The sequence below is a fragment of the Phocoena sinus genome, chromosome 10 (assembly GCF_008692025.1).
Source record: "Phocoena sinus isolate mPhoSin1 chromosome 10, mPhoSin1.pri, whole genome shotgun sequence".
Classification (NCBI taxonomy): Eukaryota; Metazoa; Chordata; class Mammalia; order Artiodactyla; family Phocoenidae; genus Phocoena; species Phocoena sinus.
This window is the reverse complement of record NC_045772.1, coordinates 93,283,942-93,301,148: the sequence shown is the minus strand read 5'-3', so window position 1 is coordinate 93,301,148 and position 17,207 is coordinate 93,283,942.

The window sequence follows — 17,207 nt, the reverse complement described above, 5'->3', positions numbered from 1 at the left end:
ATTTACAGTGACATCCTCTGAAATGAAATGTAAATTGTTTTGTAGTCAAGGTCCCAAAGGGTCTCGTTTTAGAAATGGAGAAGGAGGTTTCCGGCCTTTCTACCTGTCCCATTTTAGTGTAATTCCTTAGTTCTGCTTTCCTGATTTAAGAAACTGAGGGTTTCAAAACAACCAACCAACCTCTCCCCCTCCCCCAATTGCAAACAATTCCCACACCTAACTTTTATGATTTAAAGGGAGTATCTTGCGATAGTCATTAATAATGCTGGCCCAGAGAAAATTCTCCCTTATTTCTCATCCGAATCATAAAACCACTTTATACAGTATTCATTGTATCATGGCTTCATGATACTAGCTAACGTGGTTTTACTTCCTCTGTACAGAGCTAAAGTGAGATGAGGAAAATATCTCTACCTTGTGAAGGGGTCTTAGGATCCCAGTGATGGAGTTTCAGCTGAGCAGGCTATTCTAGGCTTAAAAGCAGGCCCAGAATTCCAGGCTCTCGAATTTAAGGGCACTCAGGATTCTAGTAGTTGCCCAGAGGGATCTAGACTCAACTAGATCTTGATGATTCTTTTCTTAGTCCCTCAAAAATGTGATGAATATCCTAGAACTTGGCTGACTCTATAAAGACATCTGGCTTACAGCCAGAGTGTTTTCCAGGTAGCTTCCTACCTGCAGATATATCCAAAAATCCAAATCAAAGACTCTGTGTACCCCAGGTCCCTCAAAGCCCTGGGAAATGAGACCAGAAAGAACCACAGGCTGTGGTATTGGTTACAGAAAATGAAGGCGTCCAAGTTATCAAAAGCAGGTAACAAAATAACATCAAGCAAGTATGCTCCAAAGACTTGAATGCAGAATTAGAGAGTATACAAGAAGTTTTAATCCACATAGTTCTCAAGGTGAAATCTAGCCTCAGGGCTGATAATAAATCAGGGTGTGAGTCACCCCTCTTCAGTAGGAATGACGAGAGACCCAGACCCTGGCACTAGAGACTCGAGGGCTACCCACACCCACATTCTTTTTCATGCCTCACCTGTTCCAGGTATGCACTAAAAATAACTGCAGAAACCTGAACTCTGGGAAATCACACTGAACAGTCTCACCTAGAAGAAAGAGTTGATTTGTGCCCAGTGGAAGAGAGACGGGGGAAAATGGGCTCATGTAGAGACTGTGTAATCTCTAGTTGGTGGGCCCTGATGTCTTCGTATTCTTGAAGTTTTTATCTGTTTGTAGTCCACCCAATACCTTCCAAAACTATAATTCTTCATTAATCTGTGGATGCTACCTAGGGACTGGAAGAAACTGGAGGGATGCGGAACAGCGAAGTGTGGGGAAAGTGTTAGTCAAGAGACTTGTTCACGCTGTAGCTCTGTGACCTCGTGAGAGTTACTGAACCTCGATTTCTCTCACTTGTTAATACGGAAATAAGAGCATCTCGCCAATCTGCCTCAGAGTCTTGAAGCTGGTTTTATTGATTTTTAAATTCTGTTCCCTCCCTCTCTCCCTTCCAGTGTCTGCGCTGTCCCAGCCACTGTGCCAGGTACCAGGAAGACCACAATGAAGAGAAAGGTCAGACGCTGTCTTGGATGAACTCAGTCTTAGCGTGGTATTGTGGTCGTGCTTGCCCAGGGAGCAGGGCCTATTCGTGGGTGTGACTCTAACATCTTGCAGGGCCCAGCACACAGTGAAGGTTCAATATCTGTCCTTTTCTGAAACTGTGTATTGGCATCTTCACTCGTGTCTTTAGTTCCCTTCAATCCTGAAAGGTGGTTGTTATTGTTCCCATTATAAGCTAAGGAGCCGGACTATCCAGTCTGCTGCTTACCAGCTGTGAGACCTTGGGCAAAGTATTCAACCTCTTCTTGTTTCAATCTCCTTATCTGAAGAAACACAGATAGTAATAAACCTACCTTGTGAGGTTTAAATGACCTGCACTGCGGCTGTTGTCATAATGATCAGTAAGTGTTAACCATTGTGATTGTCATTATTCCTATTATTACAGAGGAAGAGTGGCTGAGTAGCTTGCCCACACAGCTTGCCATACAGCGTGTAATGGACCAAATTTCATTTCAAGCCTCTACTCTTTATGCGAAATACACTATGTGTGTGTTAAGTGTGTGTGTGATTTCATATTATTCATTCAGCAAGTGCTTATTGCATGAAGACTGAGCCATCATTTGTAATTTCTTCCTTTGGAAAAATGTATTCCACATAACAAACAAGTATGACACAAATGAGCTTTCGGACTCCAGCCGATTCAATATTTGCAGATTGGAACGGCCAGGTGGGGGAATATGACATTTTCATTTCCACCAGTAGATGGCAGAAGGGAGAAAAGATACCCCTAAATGGGAGGAGTTTTCACAGTGGCTGATTAAAAGGGCTCTTTGTCTAATGTTTGGCCCACGGTGACTAAGGGCCCGGGGGTCAGGGTGGGTATGAGAACTACCTTCAGGTATTTGAAGGTGTCAGCCTTCAAGAAGGTCTACTAGGTCGACCCAGAAGATGGGGACTGGGGATAGAAGTAAACTGAGGCTCAGATGTAGTAAGAAGAAGAAGTTGCATTCCACTATTATCTCTTCCTCACATTCCCAGCCTGCATTCCCTACTGTTCAGCCTGCAAGCAGCTTTGTACTTTTGAAAAGTCTGCCCTTCCCTCCTGGGATTTTAAGTCCCTTGTCCTCCATTTATGCCCCCTCCAGCTCCCACCCCAGTCTGTAACCTCAGAGTACTGTTATTCTCCCCCCAACATCACTGCCTACTCCCACTACATGTTCATGTTTCCGAGTGTAAATTTGCCGAGCCATGAACCCCCCTTCTGTTGTACCTTCTCTTTTACTGCACATCCATCTAGTAAGCTTTGTCCATAGCCCTCACTCCTCTGTCAGATAAGCCTGGTGCTGGTTAGCTGGAGAGCCACTTGTGCCTTCATTCTGTCCTAAAGACATTATCTTTCAGCTCCAAGTGATGGGCCATTGTCCCTCTGGTTCCAGAAGAGTGGTAGCAGCCTTCAGGTGTGGTGGTCAGAAATAACGGAGCTAACTCCACCGTCACTGGTTTCTGTGCTGGCTCTTTCTTCACACATTCCTTTTGGGGGAGGAGTCCACTGGTGACTCCTGCCCAATACCTGACCTCTTAGAAACTCTCCAACCCAAGCTGTTCCATCCCGTGCCGACTTCAAACCAGCATCCTTATTGTGTTTTCTGGGTGGGTCAAAACAGTAGGGACCAGGAGAAGGCTTCTTATTTGACATATTTCTGCTTGTATATTTGTAATGGCTTGTTTGTTGCTCTTTACATAAGGATGTGGAAAGCCTGCTGTGTGCTAGGCATTTGCTGGGTGCTTGGCATATACTGTTCCATTTACTGGAGATAATGAGTCATTTCTTGAAGAAACAGAAAAGCTGGTTTGTGATATTTTCAAATCACAACCTGGTCACTCCTTATTCTTTGTCTTCCATGATTTGTTAAATTCATCCAAAACTGTTCAGGAAATTAGCATGGTGAGCTGATGCTGACAAAATGAAATAGAGATTTGATCACATCAGAGATAATCTGTGACTTCTCTGTCCATTTCGTTGATCTGGTAGAATCCAAAGGCCTGAGGGTGAGGGGGGAGTGGAAGAGATGCCTCTCTTCACCATAGCTTTATATTTTCACCAAGTCTCTATAAAATTAATAAATTTGATGTTTGGACTCTGTCATAATATTCATGTGAAACCTCACCCCAAACCAGAATTTCAGGGTTGAGAGGACCTTGGTGGTCAACCAGATTGTTCATTTTTCCTTTGAGGATACTTAAAGGCAGTATGTGTATCTTTGTAAGTTTGTATATGTTTTACAATGTGTAAGTTTGTGTTTGTTTTATAACATGCTCACAAAGTTATAACAATTTAAAGAGAGACACTATTCTTCAAACAAGTTCTACTCACTGCTGAGGTCCTGGGTTTGACCCCCCTGTTTCGGGAACTAAGATCCCACCAGCCATGCAGCACAGCCAAAAAAAAAAAAAAGCTCTGATGGAATTTTGTTCATAATACCTGCCTAAAGGGAAAAAACGCTTGCTTTTCAGGATAATAGCTTAAGACTGAAGTCTCCTTTTTGAGAAACGTGGTGGAAGATGTTGAGGCACAAATATGTGTTTTAGATGGCCCTGGTTAGCCTAATTTTCCTAACGAATGCCAGTGTTGTCCCCAACCAGGTTCCAGGTGCTATCTTGGGAGGAGTACGGGTAAGTCATATTTCATAGCTCACCTCTTTAACATCTTTGCCCAGGTGAACTATAGTTGATGTGATCACCAAGGGCGGCCTGGAAGGAGGCCAAAAGCCCCAAAAGGACAAGGTTCAGGCCAGCAGTTTACGTGGGAAAGAGAGAAGAGCCACCTCTGGGCTGATCACCTGGGTAGGGTGTGGGGAGGGAGAGGAAAGAAGGAGTGAGTGTATCTCCTGAGATTGACAGCCTGACGTAGGCTGCGGAGTTTATGGTATTGGCAGGAGTACCGTCATTTCCTGCCTCTTCTCCTCCACTCTGCAGACCCCCTGAGTCACTCACTGGTCAGTGGCCCGTGGCCAGGGCTCGTTTCTTTTTCCTCTGACCTCGAGGAGCAGTGGCCACAGTGGGGCACAGACATCCAGGGGAGTGCATGACAGTTTATCGGAGTATGAGAAGAAGACACTAGAATTTTTACTTATATTTAACTCATCCTTTTTGAATTTCTATTCTTGTATATTTTTTATAATGCACATAAAATATTATTTTAATGACAACATATACAAGTATGGAAGTATCTTAAAAATGTTAAATAGGGGTGCACTATTGGGAAAGTTGGAGACTAAAGCCCTAGGAAATTATTCTGACAACAGTCCTTTAGAAGAATTACGTTTCATTCTGAAATTAATTTTCAAACAAAACTCTGATATATCCTTACAGTTAAAAAAATTGTTTTTTAAAGAGCAGTTTTAGGTTCACAGCAAAATTGAGAGGAAGGTACGGAGATTTCCCATATACCCTGCTGTCCCCATGCTTGTATAGCTTCCCCCATTATCAACATCCCCTACCAGAGTGGTACATTTAACCACAGTACAGTTAACAATCACTGAACCCACATTGACCCATCATAATCACCTGAAGTCCATAATTTACCTTAGGGTTCACGCTTGGTGTTCTACCTTCTATGGGTTTGGACAAACGTATAATGATGTGTATCTACCATTGTAGTATCAGAGAGTATTTTCACTGCCCTGTAAATCCTCTGTGCTCCACCTGTTTGTCCCTCCCTGTGCCCTGAAACCCTGCCAACCACTGATATTTTTACGGTCTCCATAGTTTTGCCTTTTCCAGGATGTCACATCGTTGGAATCATACAGTATATATATAGCCTTTCCGGTTAGCTTCCATCGCATTATAGCTCATTTCTTTTAAGCGCTGAATAATATTCCATTGCCTGGATGTATCATAGTTTATCCATTCGCCTACTGAAGGACATCTTGGTTGCTTTCAAGTTTTGGCAATTATGAATAAAGTTGCTATAAACATTCCTGTGCAGGTTTTTCCTCCCCCTACTTCTCTTTTAATGTGGTAAAATACACATAACATAAAATTTACCATCTTAACCATTTTAAATATACAGTTCAGTGGTATTAAATACATTCACATTGTTGTGTAACCACTACCGCCATCCATCCCCATGGCTCTTTTCATCTTGCAGAATTGAAACTCTACCCATTAAACAATAACCCCCTTTCTCCCCTCCCCTCAACTCCTGGCAACCACCATTATACTATCCATCCTTATGATTTTGACTAAGTACCTCATGTAAGTAGAATCATACCGTGTTTGTCTTTTTGTGACTGGTTTATTCCACTCAGCATAATATCCTCAAGGTTCATCCATGTTATAGCATATTGCAGAATTGCCTTCCTTTAAAGAAGACAATAAAGAGTTGTATGTATAGACCACTTGTACGTATAGCCACATTTTGCTTATGCATTCGTCTGTTAAGTGTGCACTTGGATTGCTTTCATGTTTTAGCTATTGTGAACAAGGCTGCTATGAACGTGGGTGTACAAATACCTCTTTGAGACCCTGCTTGCAATTCTTTTGGGTATATATACCCAGAAGGGAAATTGTTGGGTCATAGGTAATTCTATTTTTAATTTTTTGAGGAAGCACCAAACTATTTTCCACAGAAGCTGTACCATTTTACATTTCCACAAACAGTGCACAAGGGTTCCAAGTTCTACATCCTCGCCAAAAGCTGTTTTTTTCTGGTTTTTGTTTGCTTCTTGTTAGCTGCCATCCTAATTTGTGGGAGGTGGAATCTCATTGCAGTTTTGATTTGAATTTCCCTAGGTGATGTTGAATATCTTTTCATGTGCTTACTGGCCATTTGTATATCTTCTTTGGAGAAAAGTATTCAAGTCCTTTGCTCTGTTTTGAATCAGCTGCAAACAGAGATAATGTATTCCTTTCCAATTTGGGTGTCTTTTACTTCTTTTTTCTTGCCTAATTGTTCAGGCTAGCACTTCTAGTACTATGTTAAATAGACAGGGTGAAAGTGGACATCTTTACCTTGTTCCCAGTCTTAGAGGAAAAGCTTTCAGTCTTTTATCATTGCATATGAGGTTTGCTATGGCTTTTTAATATATGGCTTTTATTATGTTGAAGTAGTTTCCTCTACTCCTAGTTTGCTGAATGTTTTTATCATGAAAGGGTATCAGATTCTTTTTCTGCATTAATTATATGATCACGTGTCTTTTCCCCTTCGTTCTGTTGATGTCGCGCATTATATCCATCAATTTTCCAACGTTGTACCGTTCCTGCATTCCAGGAGTAAATCCCAGTTGGTCACTTGTAATCCTTATAATATGCTGCTGAATTCTGTTTCCTACTATTTTGTTGAGGATTTTTGCATAAATGTTCATGGGGAATATTGTTTTGTGGTTTTCTTGTAGTGTTTTTGTCTGGCTTTGGTATCGGGGTAATCCAGGCCTCAGATAATCACTTAGAAAGTATTCCTTCCTGGGAATTCCCTGGCAGTCCAGTGGTTAGGACTTGGTGCTTTCACTGCTGTGGCCCGGGTTCAATACCTGGTTGGGGAACTAAGATCCCGCAAGCTGCACAGCATGGCAAAAAAAAAAAAAAGTATTCCTTCCTTTTCAGTTTTTTGAAAAAGTTTGAGAAGGATTGGTATCAGTTCTTGAAAGAGGTTTAAAGTCATTTAAAGAATATTTGGTAGAATTCATAAGTGAAACCATCAGGTCCAGGGCTTTTCTTTGTTGAGAGATTTTTATTACTGGTTTACTTTCCTTGCTAGTTATAGATCTGTTTAGATTTTCTATTTCTTCATGATTTAGTCTTCGTAAGGTCTTATGTTTCTAGGAATTTGTCCATTTCATTGAGGTTATCCAATCTGTTGACATACAGTTGTTCATAGTACCTCTTACAACCCTTCTTATCTCTGAAGAATCAGAAGTAATGTTTCCACTTTCATTTCTTTTTATTTTTAATTTTTGGCTGCATTGGGTGTTCATTGCTGCATGCAGGCTTTCTCTAGTTGCAGTAAGCAGGGGCTACTCTTTGTCACTGTGTGTGGGCTTCTCATTGCTGTGGCTTCTCTTGTTGCAGAGCACAGGCTCTAGGTGCATGGACTTCAGTAGTGGCAGCACACGGGCTCAGTAGTTGCAGCATGAAGGCCCTAGAGCTTGTGGGCTTCAGTAGTTGTGGCGTGTAGGCTCAGAAATTGTGGCTTGTGGGCTCTAGAGCACAGGCTCAGTAGTTGTGGTGCAATGGCTTAGTTGCTCCACGGCATGTGGGATCTTCCTGGACCAGGGCTCGAACCTGTGTCCCCTGCATTGGCAGGCGGATTCTTAACCACTGTGCCATCAGGGAAGTCCCTCTACTTTCATTTCTGATTTTAGTAATTTGAGCCCTCTTTTTTCTTAGTCCATCTAGCTAAAAGTTTGTCAATTTTGTTGATCTTTTTAAAGCAACAATTTTTGGTTTCATTGATTTTCTCTGTTGTTTTCTATTCTATATTTGCTTCTCTCTGCTCTAATCTTTATTATTTCCTTCCTCCTGATAGCTTTGAGTTTAGTTTCTTCTTTTTCTAGTTTCTTAAGTTGTAAAATTAGGTTGTTGATTTGAGGTCTTTGTTGGTTTTATTTTTCCTTTCTTTATCGCTTTTCTTTTAATCTACCTGTGTCTTTATATTTAAAGTGGATTTCTTGTAGACAACATATTACTAGGTCTTGGTTTTTGGTCCACTCTGGCATTCTCTGTCTTTTAATTGGTATGTTTAGACCATTCACATTTAAAGTGATTATTAATATAGCTAGATGAACATTTACCATGTGTAACTATTTTCTTATCATTGCACTTGTTTTTTGATCCTATTTTTATCTTCCTCTTTCCTTCTTGTTTTTGTTTTTTCATGTGTTTATAGCTGTACAGTTTCCCCATAGCACCACTTTTGCCACATTCCATAAGTTTTGGTAAGTTGTATTTTCATTTTCACTACCCTGTAAGTATTTTCTACTTTTCCTTGTGACTTCTTCCTTGATCCATTGGTTGTTTAAAAATGTGTTGTTTAGTTTCTCCACAATTTTGTCAATTTCCAGCTTTCCTTTTGTTATTGATTTGTAACTTCATCTGGTTATGGTCAGAGATCATACTTTGTATGATATCTGTTTTTAAAAGTCTACTGAGACTTAATTTGTGGACTATCCTGGACAATGTCCCACATGCACTTGAGAAGAATGTGTATGTTGCTGTTGTTGGGTAGGGTGTTCTGTGTTTGTCTGCTAGAGCTAGTTGGATTATTTTGTTAAGTCCTCTATTTCCTTACTTCTGTCTCATTGTTCTATCCATTATTGTGAGTGGGGTATTGAAGTCTCCAACTATTATTGTAGAAGTTTTTCTCCCTTCAGTTCTGCCAGTTTTTGCTTCATATATTTTGATGGTCTATCATTAGGTACATGAATGTTTATAGTTGTTACATCATCTTGCTGTATTAAACATTTTATAATATATAACGCTTTTCTTTGTCTCTTGTAAACTTATTTGATTTAAAGTTGGAACTTCCCAGGTGGTCCAGTGGGTAAGACTCCACACTCCCAATGCAGTGGGCCTGGGTTCAATCCCTGGTCGGGGAACTAGATCCCACATGCGTGCTGCAACTAAAAGTTCACATGGGGCTTCCCTGGTGGCGCAGTGGTTGAGAGTCTGCCTGCCAATGCGAGGGGCGCAGGTTCGTGCCCCAGTCTGGGAGGATCCCACGTGCCGCGGAGTGGCTGGGCCCGTGAGCCATAGCCGCTGAGGCTGTGCATCCGGAGCCTGTGCTCCACAACGGGAGAGGCCACAACAGTGAGAGGCCCGCGTAACGCAAAAAAAAAAAAAAAAGTTCACATGTCACAACTAAGAAGCCCACATGCCACAACTAAGAAGCCCACATGCTGCAACTAAAAAGCCCACATGCCACAACTAAGAGTCCGCATGCCATAACTAAACATCCCACATGCCGCAACAAAGATCCTGCATGCCACAACTAAGACCTGGTTCAGCCTAAATAAATAAATAAAGTCTATTTTGTCTGATATTAGTATAGCATCTCTGCTCTCTTTTGGTTACTATTTTCATGGAATATCTTTTCCATCCTTTTACTTTCAATCTGTTTGTGTCTCTGGAGCTGAAGTGTGTCTCTTGTAGACAGTATATGATTGGATCATGTGTTTTTATCCATTCTGCCAATCTCTATCGTGATTGGAGGGTTTAACTCATTTACATTTAAAGTAATTACTGATCAGGAGGGACTTCTGTCAGTTTGCTGTTTGTTTTCTATATGCCTTATGGCTTTTTTTGGTCCCTCATTTCTGCATTGCTGTCTTCTTTTGTGTTTAGTTGATTTTTTGTAACGAAGTGTTTACCTTTCCTTTTTCATTTCCTTTTAGCTGTTGTCTTTGTGGTTACCATGAGGATTACACGTAAAATCCTAAAGTTATAACACTCTAATTTGAATTTATGCCAGCTTAATTTCAATAACATACGAAAACTCTGCTTCTTTACAGTTCTGTCCCCAGTCATTTCTGCTGTTGATGCCACAAAACTGGACTTTTATACATTGTGTGCCCCAAAACATGAGCTAATAATTCTTTTAAATGCATTTGTTTCTTAAGTTATGTAGAAAGCAAGATTTGGAGTTGCAAACCAAAGTTATAGTAATAATAGCTTTTACACAAATAATTTTTTTCTTTAAATGTATTAGTCTCTTAAATCATGTAGAAAACAAAAATTACAGTTACAAAACATTGTTATAATAATACTAGCTTTTATAATTGCCCATGTATTTACCTTTACTGAGGTCCTTATTTTTGCATATGGCTTCTAGCTACTATCTAGTGTCCTTTCATTTCACCTTGCAGGAATCTGTTGAGCATTTCTTGCAGGGTAGGTCTAGTGGCCACAGTGTCCCTTAGCTTTTGTTTATCTGGGAATGTCTTAACTTATCCCTCACTTTTGAAGGACAGTTGCCACTTAGAATTCATAGTTGACAGGTTTTCTGTTGTCATTTTAGCATTTTGAGTATATCTATCAGCCCACTGGCTTCTGGCCTCCAAGTTTCTGATGAGAACTATGCTGATAATCTTATTTTATTGAGGATCAATAATATTAATACTCTTATTGTATGTGATGATTCACTTCTCTTGCTGCTTTTAATATTCTCTCTTTGTCTATGCCTTTTGAAAGTTTGGTTATAATGTGTCTCCGTGAGCATCTCTTTGAGTTTATCTTACTTGGAGTTCATTAAGCTTCTTAGATGTTCATACTCATGTCTTTCATCAAATTTGGGAAGTTTTTCAGCTGTTATTTCTTCAACTATTCTCTCTGCCCTCTTTTCTCTCTCTTCTCTTTCTGGGACTCTTCCTATGTGTATACAGGTCTTCCTGATGGTGTCTCACAGGTCCCTTAGGCTCTGTTTACTTTTCATCGATCTTTTTTCTTTCTTTTCCTCAGATTTGATAATTTCCATTGTCCTTTCTTCAAATTCACTAACTCTTTCTTCTGCCTGCTCAAATCTGCCTTTGAATTCCTCTAATGAATTTTTTCATTTCAGTTATTGAACTTTTCAGTTCTAGAATTTGTTTTTGGTTTCTTTTTAGGTTTTCTCTCTTTATTAGTATTTTCCCCAAATTAATGTCAGACACCAAACCACAGATGCAAGGAGTTCAGAAAACACCAAGCAGATAAATGCCAAAAATCATACACCTAGGCATATCATATTCAAATAACAGAAGTTCAAAGATAAAGAAAAAATCCTGAAAGAAGCTAGAGGAAAAAAATACCTCACCTATAGAAGAACAAAGATAAGAATTTCATCCAACTTTTCTTCAGAAACCATGCAAGCAAGAAGAAAGTGGAGAGAAATATTTAAAGCATTAAGAGAAAAAAAATCCCACCAACCTAGAATTCTGTACCCTATGAGATTATCCTTCAAAAATGAAGGAGAAACAAAGACTTTCTCAGACAACATGGAGGAAATTTGTTGCCAGTAGATCTGGGGTTGCTGAGGAAGGGAAAATCATCATATATGCCCCTAAGTAACTTGAGTTTTGAACAATGTGAATACCTATCAAAAACAAATAAAAATAAGTAACATGTAAATATAACTTATTGAATGAATATCCTCAATTAGCTAGGCACTGTGGAGTTCATAAACAGTTAATCCCAGTGCCTACACTTAAGGGGATTATAACCTAGTGGGAGTGAAACGATAAGTATGCAAATTACTATAATGTAATTGATGCAGTGATAATTGCTATATCAAAGGGAGATGAAAAACTATAGAAGCCAACGTCTCACAAATGGTTTATTGTTAGTTATATGACCCATTTCCTAATGGTTTGGGACATTTAACTTTTGTTGATTAGCAGATTCAGGATCCTAGGCTGAGCTTGGCTCTGCTCCAGACACCCCTTCCCTTCCCGTACACATACCATCCTACCTCTCACCCTTACCCTTTCTGGTCTGGTAATTTGTGCAACCATCACCATAATTCAGTTTTAGAACACTTATAACCCCCGAAGTTTTCCTAATGCTCATTTGTTTTCTGTTCCTATTGTTTTGCCGTTCCTTGTATATTTTTTTCAAGAGGAAAAAATCATGAATTTGTACTGTTATTTTCAACTCAGGTTGCCCCGTAGGCAGCATCTTCTTTTGCCACACCTTGTGAATCAGAGACAGGTTTGGTTGGTGTTGAACCTAAACCTAGGATTGCCGCCATGTTAAATGGTTCATGACTCTCCCACTTTCCTTTGGAAGAGCTACCTAAGTGGGTGATAAAAATAATCATTCATCTCTGCTTTCAGCTCTCTGTCAATTCAACTTCGAGTGGCTTGGCTCATTTTCCCCTTCATCACCTGATTTTGGAAAAATAAAATGAGGATCTCTTCTGCAAGTTAGAAGCCAAAATAGGGTTTCTCTCGTGGCGCAGTGGTTAAGAATCCACCTGCCAATGCAGGGAACACAGGTTCGAGCCCTGGTCCGGGAAGATCCCACATGCCGCGGAGCAACTAAGCCGTTGCACAACTACTGAGCGTGTGCTCTAGAGCCCACGAGCCACAACTTCTGAGCCTACACACCACAACTACTGAAGCCCACAAGCTCCAGGGCCTGTGTGCTGCAACTACTGAAGCCTGCACACCTAGAGCCTGTGCTCTGCAAGAGAAACTACTGCAATGAGAAGCCCGTGCACCACAACGAAGACTAGCCCCCGCTCGCCGCAACTAGAGAAAGCCCGCGTGCAGCAATGAAGACCAAATCCAGCCAAAAATAAATAAATAAACTTTTAAAAATAAATAATTTTTAAAAAAGCCAAAATAAATGCAGTGATGCCACATAAGGTTTTCTAATTTAACTTTTATCAGATGCCAAAATGCACAAAGTACTGTACAAAGCACAGCATTAAACCAAGTCATTAGCTACAGGGGGTGCAGTGGGATTACGGAGGCCAGGAAAACTCAGGAAAATGTATGGCACAGAAGCGTGTCTGACCTTATCCCAACGGTTGAGAGGTAAATGTGGAGAACAGCTACAGCTCACTTCTATGCTGTTGAAGTGTGGATTTCCGATGAGAGTCCCTTCTTTTCACCTCTTGCTTTTCAAATTAGGAAACGGCAAATGGAGAATTCAGGTGATTTGCCTTAGACCTCTAACTAGGTGGAGCAGAACACAACCAGGATTGACCTGGGCAGCACCCTGCTGCCTGCGGTGCAAGCCCGATGCAGGAGAGACTGTGAAGGAATAGGGAAGGCAAAGGGAGTCCTGCAGAGACCCAAGGTGGTGGCAGAAACCTCGAGTCCTCTGTACTTCCGTGACATGGCTGTGCTACGTGTGGGCTGTAACACACTGGGTGTTTAAGCTCTCTGCACTGTTGTACCTTCCTTCTTGTATAATGGGGGTAGCAGTAATGATACCACCCTCGCAGGGTTACTGTGAGGATTGAAAGAATTAATTCATGTACTTGTAGTAGACACTCAGTAAATATTAATGATGATGGTGATGATGATTTCTGTTTCTGGGTCCTGAGCAGTTTCTGAGTGCACCCTGGCATGTGCACTTTGGACCACTCAACTCTGAAGATCAACGTTCATAATCAGAACCAAATTCCCTTCTCCAACCTCTTTTCACCTGCCCACACCATTCTTCCACTTTCCTATGCTGCCTCCATCATTCAGAATAAATGGGAGTGGCTATTCGGGGTCTTTTGTGTTTCCATACAAATTGTGAAATTTTTTGTTCTAGTTCTGTGAAAAATGCCAGTGGTAGTTTGATAGGGATTGCACTGAATCTGTAGCTGGCTTTGGGTAGTACAGTCATCTTCACAATGTTGATTCTTCCTAACCAAGAACATTGCAGTGAGGTGGATGGACCTGGAGACTGTCATACAGAGTGAAGTCAGTCAGAAAGAGAAAGACAAATACCGTATGCCAACACATATATGTGGTATCTAAACAAACAAAAAAATGGTTCTGAAGAACCTAGGGGCAGGACAGGAATAAAGACGCAAACGTAGAGAATGGACTTGAGGACACGGAGAGGGGGAAAGGTAAGCTGGGACGAAGTGAGAGAGTAGCAGTGACATATACACACTACCAAAATGTAAAATAGCTAGTGGGAAGCAGCCACACAGCACAGGGAGATCAGCTCAGTGCTTTGTGTCCACCCAGAGGGGTGGGATAGGGAGTGTGGGAGGGAGACGCAAGAGGGAGGAGAAATGGGGATAAATGTATATGTATAGCTGATTCACTTTATTATACAGCAGAAACTAACACACCATTGTAAAGCAATTATACTCCAATAAAGATATTTTAAAAATAAAATAATAAATGGGAGTAGATGCAGATTAAACTCTGAAAAACAAATCAATCAACAAATATTTAGGTCAGCAGCATGTCAGATGACGAGAGAGCTAATAGTTTTTACCTCTAAGGAGCTTTCAGTCTTAAATTGTATACTTAAAATTAAGTATACAATTAAAGGATGATTCAAGAAAATTAAAATGGAGTGCTGGTTATATGGCATATAATTAAAGAATGGATCAATAAATAATATAATGCTTACAATGTAATAGTAAAATAACAACAGCTAATATTTCTGAGCCCATGCTATTATCAGATGCTTTTCTAAGTGCTTTATATGCATGATTTAATTTAATCTGATTTACACAAAAATTCTCAAAGGTAGCTACTATCAGTATCTTTCTTTTCAGAAGAGGAAGTTAAAGCTCAAACAAATAACTTGCTCAAGGTTGCACAGGGAAGGGGGCACAAAAACAACTCAGAGTAGATGCGTCCAGAGGAGGCAGACAACGTCAGCCCAAGTAGAGGTTTGTCACTAATTCTGGTCTTTTCCCAGAGTTCTTTGCTAGGTGAAGCAATACTTGTCAACCCTCAAAAAGACAAACCAACAACTAACCCACCCACCCATCTACCCTTCATTGTCTTTCCATTGCTCTTTGGAGAAAGAATAAATACAAAGCCACTTAGCATGGCCTACAAGGCTCTACATGGCCCCACTGACCTCTCCAGCAACTCTTTCACTTGTCCTTCCTCCCCCACGGGTCTTTTTTCAGTCCCAAAGCTCTTGCCTGCCACAGGGCCTTTGCACATGCTGTTTTCTCTACCTGCTCTCCTCTTCTGCTCTCTTCACCTATGCAACTTCTACTCATCCTTCAGATCCCAGCTCAGGCATACCCTTCCTCAGGAAAGTCTTGCTTGACAACACTGACTAGGTTAAATCCTCCTAGTGTCATCTCTTGGTAACTTGGTAACTAACACTTGTCATGTATTATATTTGCCTGGTTATTTGAGTGGTATCTATTTCTCTCACTACTTTATAAGCACAATGAGAGGTAAGACTGAATATGCTTTTACCCATCATTGTACTTTCAGCACCAAGTAACACGCCTAGCACATAATGGGCGCTCAATGAATATTTGTGGCATGAGTTGAAGGATACGTTAAGGAAGACTCCACAGTGGAGCTAGAACATGGAGGGGCCTAATGATAGAAAAGAGTTGCAGAGGTGAGAGGAAGCATTCAAGGCAGAGGACAAGCAGCTCCCAAGAATACATACACTGAGAAAACTCTGTGTCAAAATATAGCTAATATTTACTGAGTGCGTATTGTATGCCAAATCTTTTGCATGTATTATCTAATCAAATCCTTTTTTTGATAATCCTTGTGACAGAGACAGCTAATTGTACTCCAATATTTGTTCCATCCATTCTTTCTTGGTAATAAATCCTCTAATTTTTAGCTGGACAAATAAAAACTACGTTTCCTTTTTTTTTGACCATGCCACGTGGCGTGCGGGATCTTAGTTCCCCGACCAGGAATCGAACCTGGGCCCTTGGCAGTAAGAACCTTGAGTCCTAACCGCTGGTCTGCCAGGGAATTCCCTAAAGTACCCTTTAGAGTTCTCTTTACATCTTATAGTTACGCTCCTATCTTAGCCTCATAATTCTTTGTTTTGTTTTGTTTTGTTTTGTTTTTTGGCGGTACGCGGGCCTCTCACTGTTGTGGCCTCTCCCATTGCGGAGCACAGGCTCCGGACGCGCAGGCTCAGCGGCCATGGCTCACGGGCGCAGCCGCTCCGCGGCACGTGGGATCTTCCCGGACCGGGGCACAACCCCGTGTCCCCTGCATCGGCAGGCGGACTCTCAACCACTGCGCCACCAGGGAAGCCCAGCCTCATAATTCTTTATGTTAAACTTCCCCTGTTAAATTACTGTGTAGTTTTTGCCTCCTGATTGGACCCAGACTGATATAGGTACATCCCCTCTTTGACCGGAAGCTAAAATTCAGAGCCTTCTGTTTTACTAAAGAGGTTCTTTGTCTCCTGATAACTTGTTTGATCTACCAGACTGAGATTCCTTTCATCCATGAATTGCAAATATTCAGTTATGATTCTGAGGGTATCTACATGCCTGGCCCTCATTCTGCTCCAGTTACTGGACAGTTATCTCAGCTAGATTGCCTTCACCCACTTATCTTACCTTTCAAAGGTTATTTACATATTTATGTAATGATTTGAAGATAAACTCTCTGTGGCAGTGAAAGTGCTCTCTAGCTAGTTAAGTCAAGCCACACTTTTCCTTTCTGAAAAAGATCATCCCTGGGGACTTCCCTGGCGGTCCAGTGGTTGACTCTGCGCTTCCAATGTAGGGGTTGAGGGTTTGATCCCTGGTTGGGGAACTAAGAGCCCACATGCCACGTGGCGCAGCCAAAAAAAATAGATGAGAAAGATCATCCCTGAGTCCATGGTACAAGTAATATAAAGCAAGGTGTTGAATGCTGGAGAGTGGTTTCGATCAGAAGTAGCTACATAACCTATATCATAGGGTGGTGATGAGAAGTAGGTGAGATATTCTAGGTAAAATTCTCAGCCTAGATCTCGCACTTCATGTTGTGAGTTCTCCTTCTCCTTCACTCATTCATTCATTCACTCATTCATTCGTTCAACTTACCCTTAGTAAGCAGCTACCATGTACCAGATGCCGTTATCAGCATGGAGAAACGAGGATAAGCAAGATTCAGTTCTCTCCCTGAAACAGTGACCAGTCCAGTCTCCCGTTTAATATGCACCAAAGTCTAAGGAATAATCCCCCTCTTCATGCTCTTCCCAAAGATATGGGTTTTCCAGTA